Source organism: Brachycentrus maculatus, unplaced genomic scaffold (genome assembly GCF_059751285.1).
Source record: "Brachycentrus maculatus isolate JH-2025_06_01 unplaced genomic scaffold, ASM5975128v1 h1tg000514l, whole genome shotgun sequence".
Taxonomy (NCBI): domain Eukaryota; kingdom Metazoa; phylum Arthropoda; class Insecta; order Trichoptera; family Brachycentridae; genus Brachycentrus; species Brachycentrus maculatus.
In genome coordinates this window covers 130,176-136,977 of record NW_028281260.1, presented here as the reverse complement: position 1 = coordinate 136,977, position 6,802 = coordinate 130,176, and the positions used below count along the sequence as shown (strand labels likewise).

Below are 6,802 nucleotides of genomic sequence, written 5' to 3'. Positions count from 1 at the left end.
GGCTTTTGGCAGTTATTTATCATATCATAAATAATATGAAAAATAACTCATATAATTGGAGAAAATCCAGATTTGTGGATACACTCCAAGTATTTGGACATACTCAAATGTTGTTAACATATTTATAAATATGTACGTACCTATATTTTTCCAAGAACAAATCGATACATTATGCTACCTTTAAAAAGCATTCATAATATAAATCTAAACCTTATTTGCACCTTTTGATCATATTTATGTCATTAGAATTTATTTCAATTAACCTTATAAAATTCGTATTTTATACATTTTACTCTTATTTTTTGAAATTCTTATTAGTACCGTTTTTGCAAATGTATGAAATATGCATAGTACAAATCCGATTCTATATTTAAAACTAATGCTTTCGGCTGATAGCGTCTTCAGACCAATGAAGATGATTCATTTGTATTACATTTTATCAAAATAAATTAACACACGAAGGAAAGGTACTCAGCCCTCCGCTTCAGGTACCAGTCCAGGGTAATATTGAATTAATAATAGAGTGAAAAAATCACTTGTATTTATTTGACCCCCCCCCTCTCTTAGGAATCAAACCCGAGCCCCCCAGTACGGTAGCCGAGCTTGCTGTCCATTACACTACGGAGGTGCACAGATGTAATATTTTTTAAGAAAAAATATATTACTTCTTATAACAATATTAATACAAATCGATACTGATTTTCTCGGAATGGAATAATCGAGTTATGGTTTTGTTGACTGAGGCGTTTTATTGTCTTGGATTTGCCTGTAATTAATTTATGAATGCAAGACCCTTTGCTGAACCGTAATATACTATACAATGCCATCCTTATTTATGGTCGTGTGCAAACTGTTTCCAAATAAGTCCCTCGCAAATCCCATTCCCTGCCTTGATGGCATGCAAAACTAGAATTTATTATCGTGCGATGTAGTTTTATCAGCAGGCAGACAATGTATGAGTCAGTATCCCTTGAGATGCTGAATAATACGTTAAAAGTGGCTTATGTTACCAAAACGTACCTTCAAATTTTGCATAAAATGTTACTCCTTTTATACGAAATCATTACCCAAAAAATAGGAACGAAGGAAAATTACCATTTTAGAATTACTAATTTAAAAAAATGTAAACGCTCACTCATTTCAAGAACGTCATAAATCAAAAATTGTCAATTTTCAGTTGTGCGCGTTTTCGGAATGCCCAAAAAATGTACTATATCCCAGCAAAAGAGGCATATTTTTAACATAATATTTACCCGGTACAGGGCAGAAAATGTTGTTTTTGCATTTTGAAGAAAAGGTATTGTTTAATTATTTTTCTAAATATACTAACAATTTTCAAATGGAGAAAAAACCTTCAGGTTTTACCTAAAAAGATCTGTTGCACAGTAAAAAGTTTAATAAGTGGCTTGATATTTATTTTTAATACATTGTGTTATATTTTTAAACTTTAAAAACGTTCTCCTGAAAAATCAAGTTTTTTGATTTATGACGTTTTTGAAAGGAGTGAGCGATATATTAGATTCAATTATATACATAGATTAAAAAAAATGAAAAAACAGGCAAATCCTTAAATTTTAGAGCCTTGCCTTCAGGTAGGATAGTAAGGATAGGGAAGGTGAAAAGATACGTCTAAAACACCCCGACCAATTTAAAATAAATATTTCTTGAAAACATTTTGCAATTAGCGGGAAACGAACCCGATACGCCATTTGCGTAGTCGAGCATCTACCCAACTAAGCCACGGCGCCTGCCATAATAAAGTGATAACACGATAGATAGATGTTTGAACTCATAAAATTGTGGGGTTATAAAATTTTAGCAGTTTTATATGTAAAGTATGCACATATTTCTTATAACGGTTAGAAATTATATTTGGAATTATGATTGTCAATTGAAATGGTAGAAAAACCACAAAATGACTCACATAGAAATTAAAACACTGGAATATTTCAATATACATACATAGTTCATTTACCGCAAATGAAGGCTACATGACGCTTTCTTTAGAGGCACCGTATGTCAAAAGTAATTAATTATTTTCTCTATTGAGTTTGATTATTTTAAATATCAAAAAATATGTTGGCTACCGGAATTTCGTGGTCCATAAAATGTTATGTTTCTCCTCATCCTCACATTTCCAAACAAGATGTATATGTGAAAAAATCTGAATGATATTATGAAGTTCGTATAATCGATTTAGATAGTAAGTAATTTGGATTATAATATAATACTATTATTTATTTATTGCATTTACTTTGTGGTAAGACATGTTAAAATTATTAAAAAAAACATTGTTTTAGTTAACATTTAGACCTGAGGATTGAAGCTTAGCTTCCGAAACTAGTAGTCATAAATAAACCCAAGTGGGATAAAAACAAGTGTTTTTTAAAAATAATTTTAATATAATACTAAGTACTATTATCTTCTTCTTCTTCTGCTTGGTGTAGGCCTAGTGGTGTAGGCCTGTTTTTAAAAGCATCTTGCGATGTCGATTTCCAGCTGTCGATCCATCTCTTCTTGGTGGTCGTCTACCTTGGGGTTGGCCGTACAGTGTCTTGGTATGGTTCCATTCTCCTCACATGCGTATACCATTGTCTCCTTCGTTGCCTTCCCCACCTAACGACATCTTCGATCACGCATTTTTCCCTTATCCTGGCATTCCTTATTCTGTCTCGTAGACTCTTGCCATATATGCTTCTTAGAATCTTCATTTATGACACTAGTACTTTAATTGTGTTATTTTTTAATGTATATCTGAATATTATACGAGTCAGTATTTAAGAAAAAAAGATAAAAAACAATAATAATGATACAAATTTTACAGTGGGCTTGTATTTCACATTTTACAATATCTACTTTTATTTTAAGTATTAATTTTAAATCAAACACAGATTTTTTGAGTCTACTAAGTTTAAACTTAGTAGACTCAAAAAATCTGTATTTGATTTAAAATTAATACATAACTTAAAATGGAGTTCTACAAATTAAACGCCAAATCAATATAAATAAATAAAAAAATCTACTTTTATTCTAATATTACACATTGTTAGAACTATTTTACGTTAACAAGCCCAATTTTTTTATTTGTGCGCGTTTCAAGGGCAATATGTGGGTTTGACAAGTTTGTGCGATACGAGGTATTGTTTTATAATGAGGTAGGTATACGGAATTTTAAAAAGTCAATTCCCTTCAGTGGAAATATGAGTAATGTTTAATATTCGAAGCACAAGTTTGCAAGTTTCCAATTTATGACTTCTTACATATTAATATATTACTTTATAATATTATGTACCTACATGAAGAGAAGGAATTAAATTGGTTTTCTTAACCAAGTTAGAAATTCACAAATCAATCAGCTAATTAAATTTCTACAGTCAATATTTGAAGTATTTACTTCGTGGTTTTCGGTTTAATGGCTTCATTTTATTAAATTACTTGATTTAAGTATTTCTTTCTCCTCTTCTTCTTCTAACTTATTCTTCTTATTATTTTTTTTAAATCTTCTACTGGTTCAATAGTATTAACTTATTCCTTCCACGTGACTTATTATAAAATAAAATAAATGAGTTGATACATATTATAATTTTCTTTTCTCTTTAATTTCTCAAACTCATCTTTATTTTACAAGTATTCAACGGGCACTTTTGATATTTTACTATTTTACTAAAATTGCGAAATTATCCATAATTATAATTTTTATTGTCTCACGAAGACGAAACTCATGGGAAGAAGATACACGTCAAACGATGACAGGCCCTTAAAATCCCAAAATATTATTTGTAGTGCTTTATCTCTATGAGACACCAATATATGAAAGTAAACTTACCAACTAACTAACCATCACGCCGCTTCTCCGTAGGGTAGGCGGAAAGAATAGAACACCACACCACTGTCTTTGCAAACAATCTACGTTTTTCCACATTCGTGCAACTCCTCATACATACCCACCGATTATTCCGACTCCTGACCTGACCATTTTTAAGTATTTGATCATGTCAAGTTTTAATCGGTCTTCCTCTGCTCATATGCCTTACTACATTCGCCTGATGGTGCACTGAAATCAGTTATTACTCACTTATAACCCTTATCCGCACCCAATGAATCGAACTGACGCAGTGTTTCCTTGATCTTTACTTACACGAAGGCAAGGTGATCACTCTTGCGCTCCGGGAACCAGTCCAGGGTAATATTTAATAAATATTACAGTGTAAAATCACAAATATTTATTTTCACCCCCCTGGGAATCGAACCCGGGACTTCCAGCACGGTAGCTAAACACGCTGACCATTTCACCACGGAGGCGGATGAAATCATTATCGTTATAGCAAATAAAAGCCTATTGGCAAAAGCTTAACTGTCAGTACACAATGGAGTCCTGGTTCCAACCCTAATGTATGGAAGCGAAAGCAAAATAAGGATGAAAGTAGACTGAATGCAGTCGAAATGCGTTCCCTTATAAATTTGAAGTAGTATTTTATCATAAATGTATTTAATAACGTTATTTCTTGAAGAAAAATTCAGTGATGGCACATTATCTTAGTTCGTATCTTTAAAACTATGTGTATGATGGAATCAAAATAAATAAATAGTGCAAGGGGCGCAGGAAACTAGAGGTGTGGATATAACGATGATAAGACCGCGTATTCCAAGTCGCTTTGAGCTCCGTGGATGTGGAGTAGTTGAAATGCCGCTGATTATGAAGATTTAGGAGCTCTCAAGTCATCCTCGGCGCACTGTCATCAAATTAAGTCGCCCCGATGACGAGACGTGGGCGTGCTGCGAACAGATTTATTTAAATCTGGTTGACGTATATAAATTTATGGGACTTTCAGATGGCTTTGTGTGCAATTTATACTTAAATACACTTTACTAGCACACATTCAATTTAATGAATGCTCACTGGATTGAATATAGGTTTTTTAAATATTGAAAATAATACTTCTGAACTTCAGAACTTTAGAACATCTTATAGTTCTGAGATAGACTCCCATAGAGCAAATTTTTAACATATTACAACTTATGACAGTCGAACAACTACCATATATGCTAAAAAAATCCTTACATATGCATTTAAGGAGTCATTCGCAAGCAGCGTTACAGTGCGTATTTATTCCACCGGAGACCTCCGGAGGGGTCACTTATCTTTTCACGCCCTATTTTTTAAGGAATGGATATTTATTTGTTTTTTTTTTTTTAGATATTTTAGTATATTGGAAATTCTTTTGTTTTTTAGAATATACATATATGGGGATTTTTTTTAACTCCTTACCTTTTAATAACTCTTTTCTTTTCAAAATCATATAATTATTTTGAAAAAATCTTATTTTTTCAATTCTAAAATGGTATTTTAAGAAAAAAAATCAATTACGTAAAATATTACCTGGATTACACAAGAAATCACCTCCCAAAAAACATACCAATCTCGATTAACACACTTTATGGTAACGTGCATAGAACTATAAGATCCAAAACGCAGAAACAAATCAAACAAGCCTCTTTTGGGTCCAAAGAACGTGGATTATACGTAATAAAGTTATACTACGTGCTCCATTATCCGTACTGTCATTAAAAATTAAAACTAATTATAAAAGAGTGGAAGTAGGTAGATCTAAAATAGATCGTAATATTTGCCCATGTCGTATTCCTGACGACTCAACAAGATGCAAAAGATCGCCTGCATAGGCTTTCGTCGAAAAATCTACTTCCTACTAGGCATCGTATGATGTAATCAATAATTTTTCCGTCATTGTTAAACATTTTATGTAGTGAAATTGTGCTGTTCGGCACTAAAACGATTAAATAGCGTAATAAAAACATTTGATAGGGGTTTCCGTGAAGCAAATACGTCAAGAAAGTCGTTTTTCATTTAAAATTTATTCTACAATGGGTAGAAAATAAAAGTTTATAAATTCGTAAGTTGAATGAATTTGGGAAATGATTTTTCTACAACACTTCTGTGGTGGCTTGTTATACGCTATGTGACACTCCTACTTTTTAATTGCCATGTTATGTAGCGGAGCTATAACTGTTTCAATTTCCCATGCGATGCCGGAAGTGTTCACCCATTTCAGTAGAGGAAGTTGGCACTCATAAGTCATCCACACTTCGAATGTGCAACTAGCGATCGCCTTGCATCCGACGGAAATGAAGAAGAAAATGCCAATATCGTCATTTGACCTCTAGCATAACATCTTATTATCCTTTTTGTTGCCTAATAAGAATCTAATGGTCAACCTTTGATATATCGGCTGTATGTTGTTTGTATGTCTGAAAAAATTGACGAATAAGTGAAATTAATTGTTTTTGTCGTTAACTTGATCATCTTTCCAATACATCATTTATATTCGAATGATCGAGAAAGCTATCTTAAATGTTGGCCCATTGGCAGAAATTGCCGAATTTCTAATTATCACCAAATTGAAGGTTTGTTAAATAACTCTTGCGAAGTATTTTTCAGCAGGTAATTTTTATATGTGAATATATATTTACTAACTTTATTTATTGTCTATATACCTAATGGCTATGTATCACTCAATTTAGGGTGCTTTGTCAATAAAAAAATATATATACCTAATGATACATACTTTCATTCATTTTAGAGTTTTTTTTTTATTAATAAACTCCCTACTAGAATATACTGCTCGTGTTTAGAGACGTAGTTCGTTTTACATACGAGTATGACTGAATTTCAAAGATAATTAGGTAGAGTAATTAGTAGTCTTACAGCAATAAGAAAAATAACCAAAGAAATAGAGCAAAGAAGAGCATATAAAGATAGTTCTTTAGGCGTAAAAATAACATA

General features: G+C 32.1%; 1 protein-coding gene across 1 annotated transcript in view; it reads left to right on the top strand.

The window, feature by feature from the left end:
• The window catches only part of LOC148301799 (putative G protein-coupled receptor Mth-like 1), a 193,626-nt gene that overhangs the window by 94,396 nt on the left and 92,428 nt on the right, over positions 1-6,802 (top strand). The window lies entirely within an intron of this gene.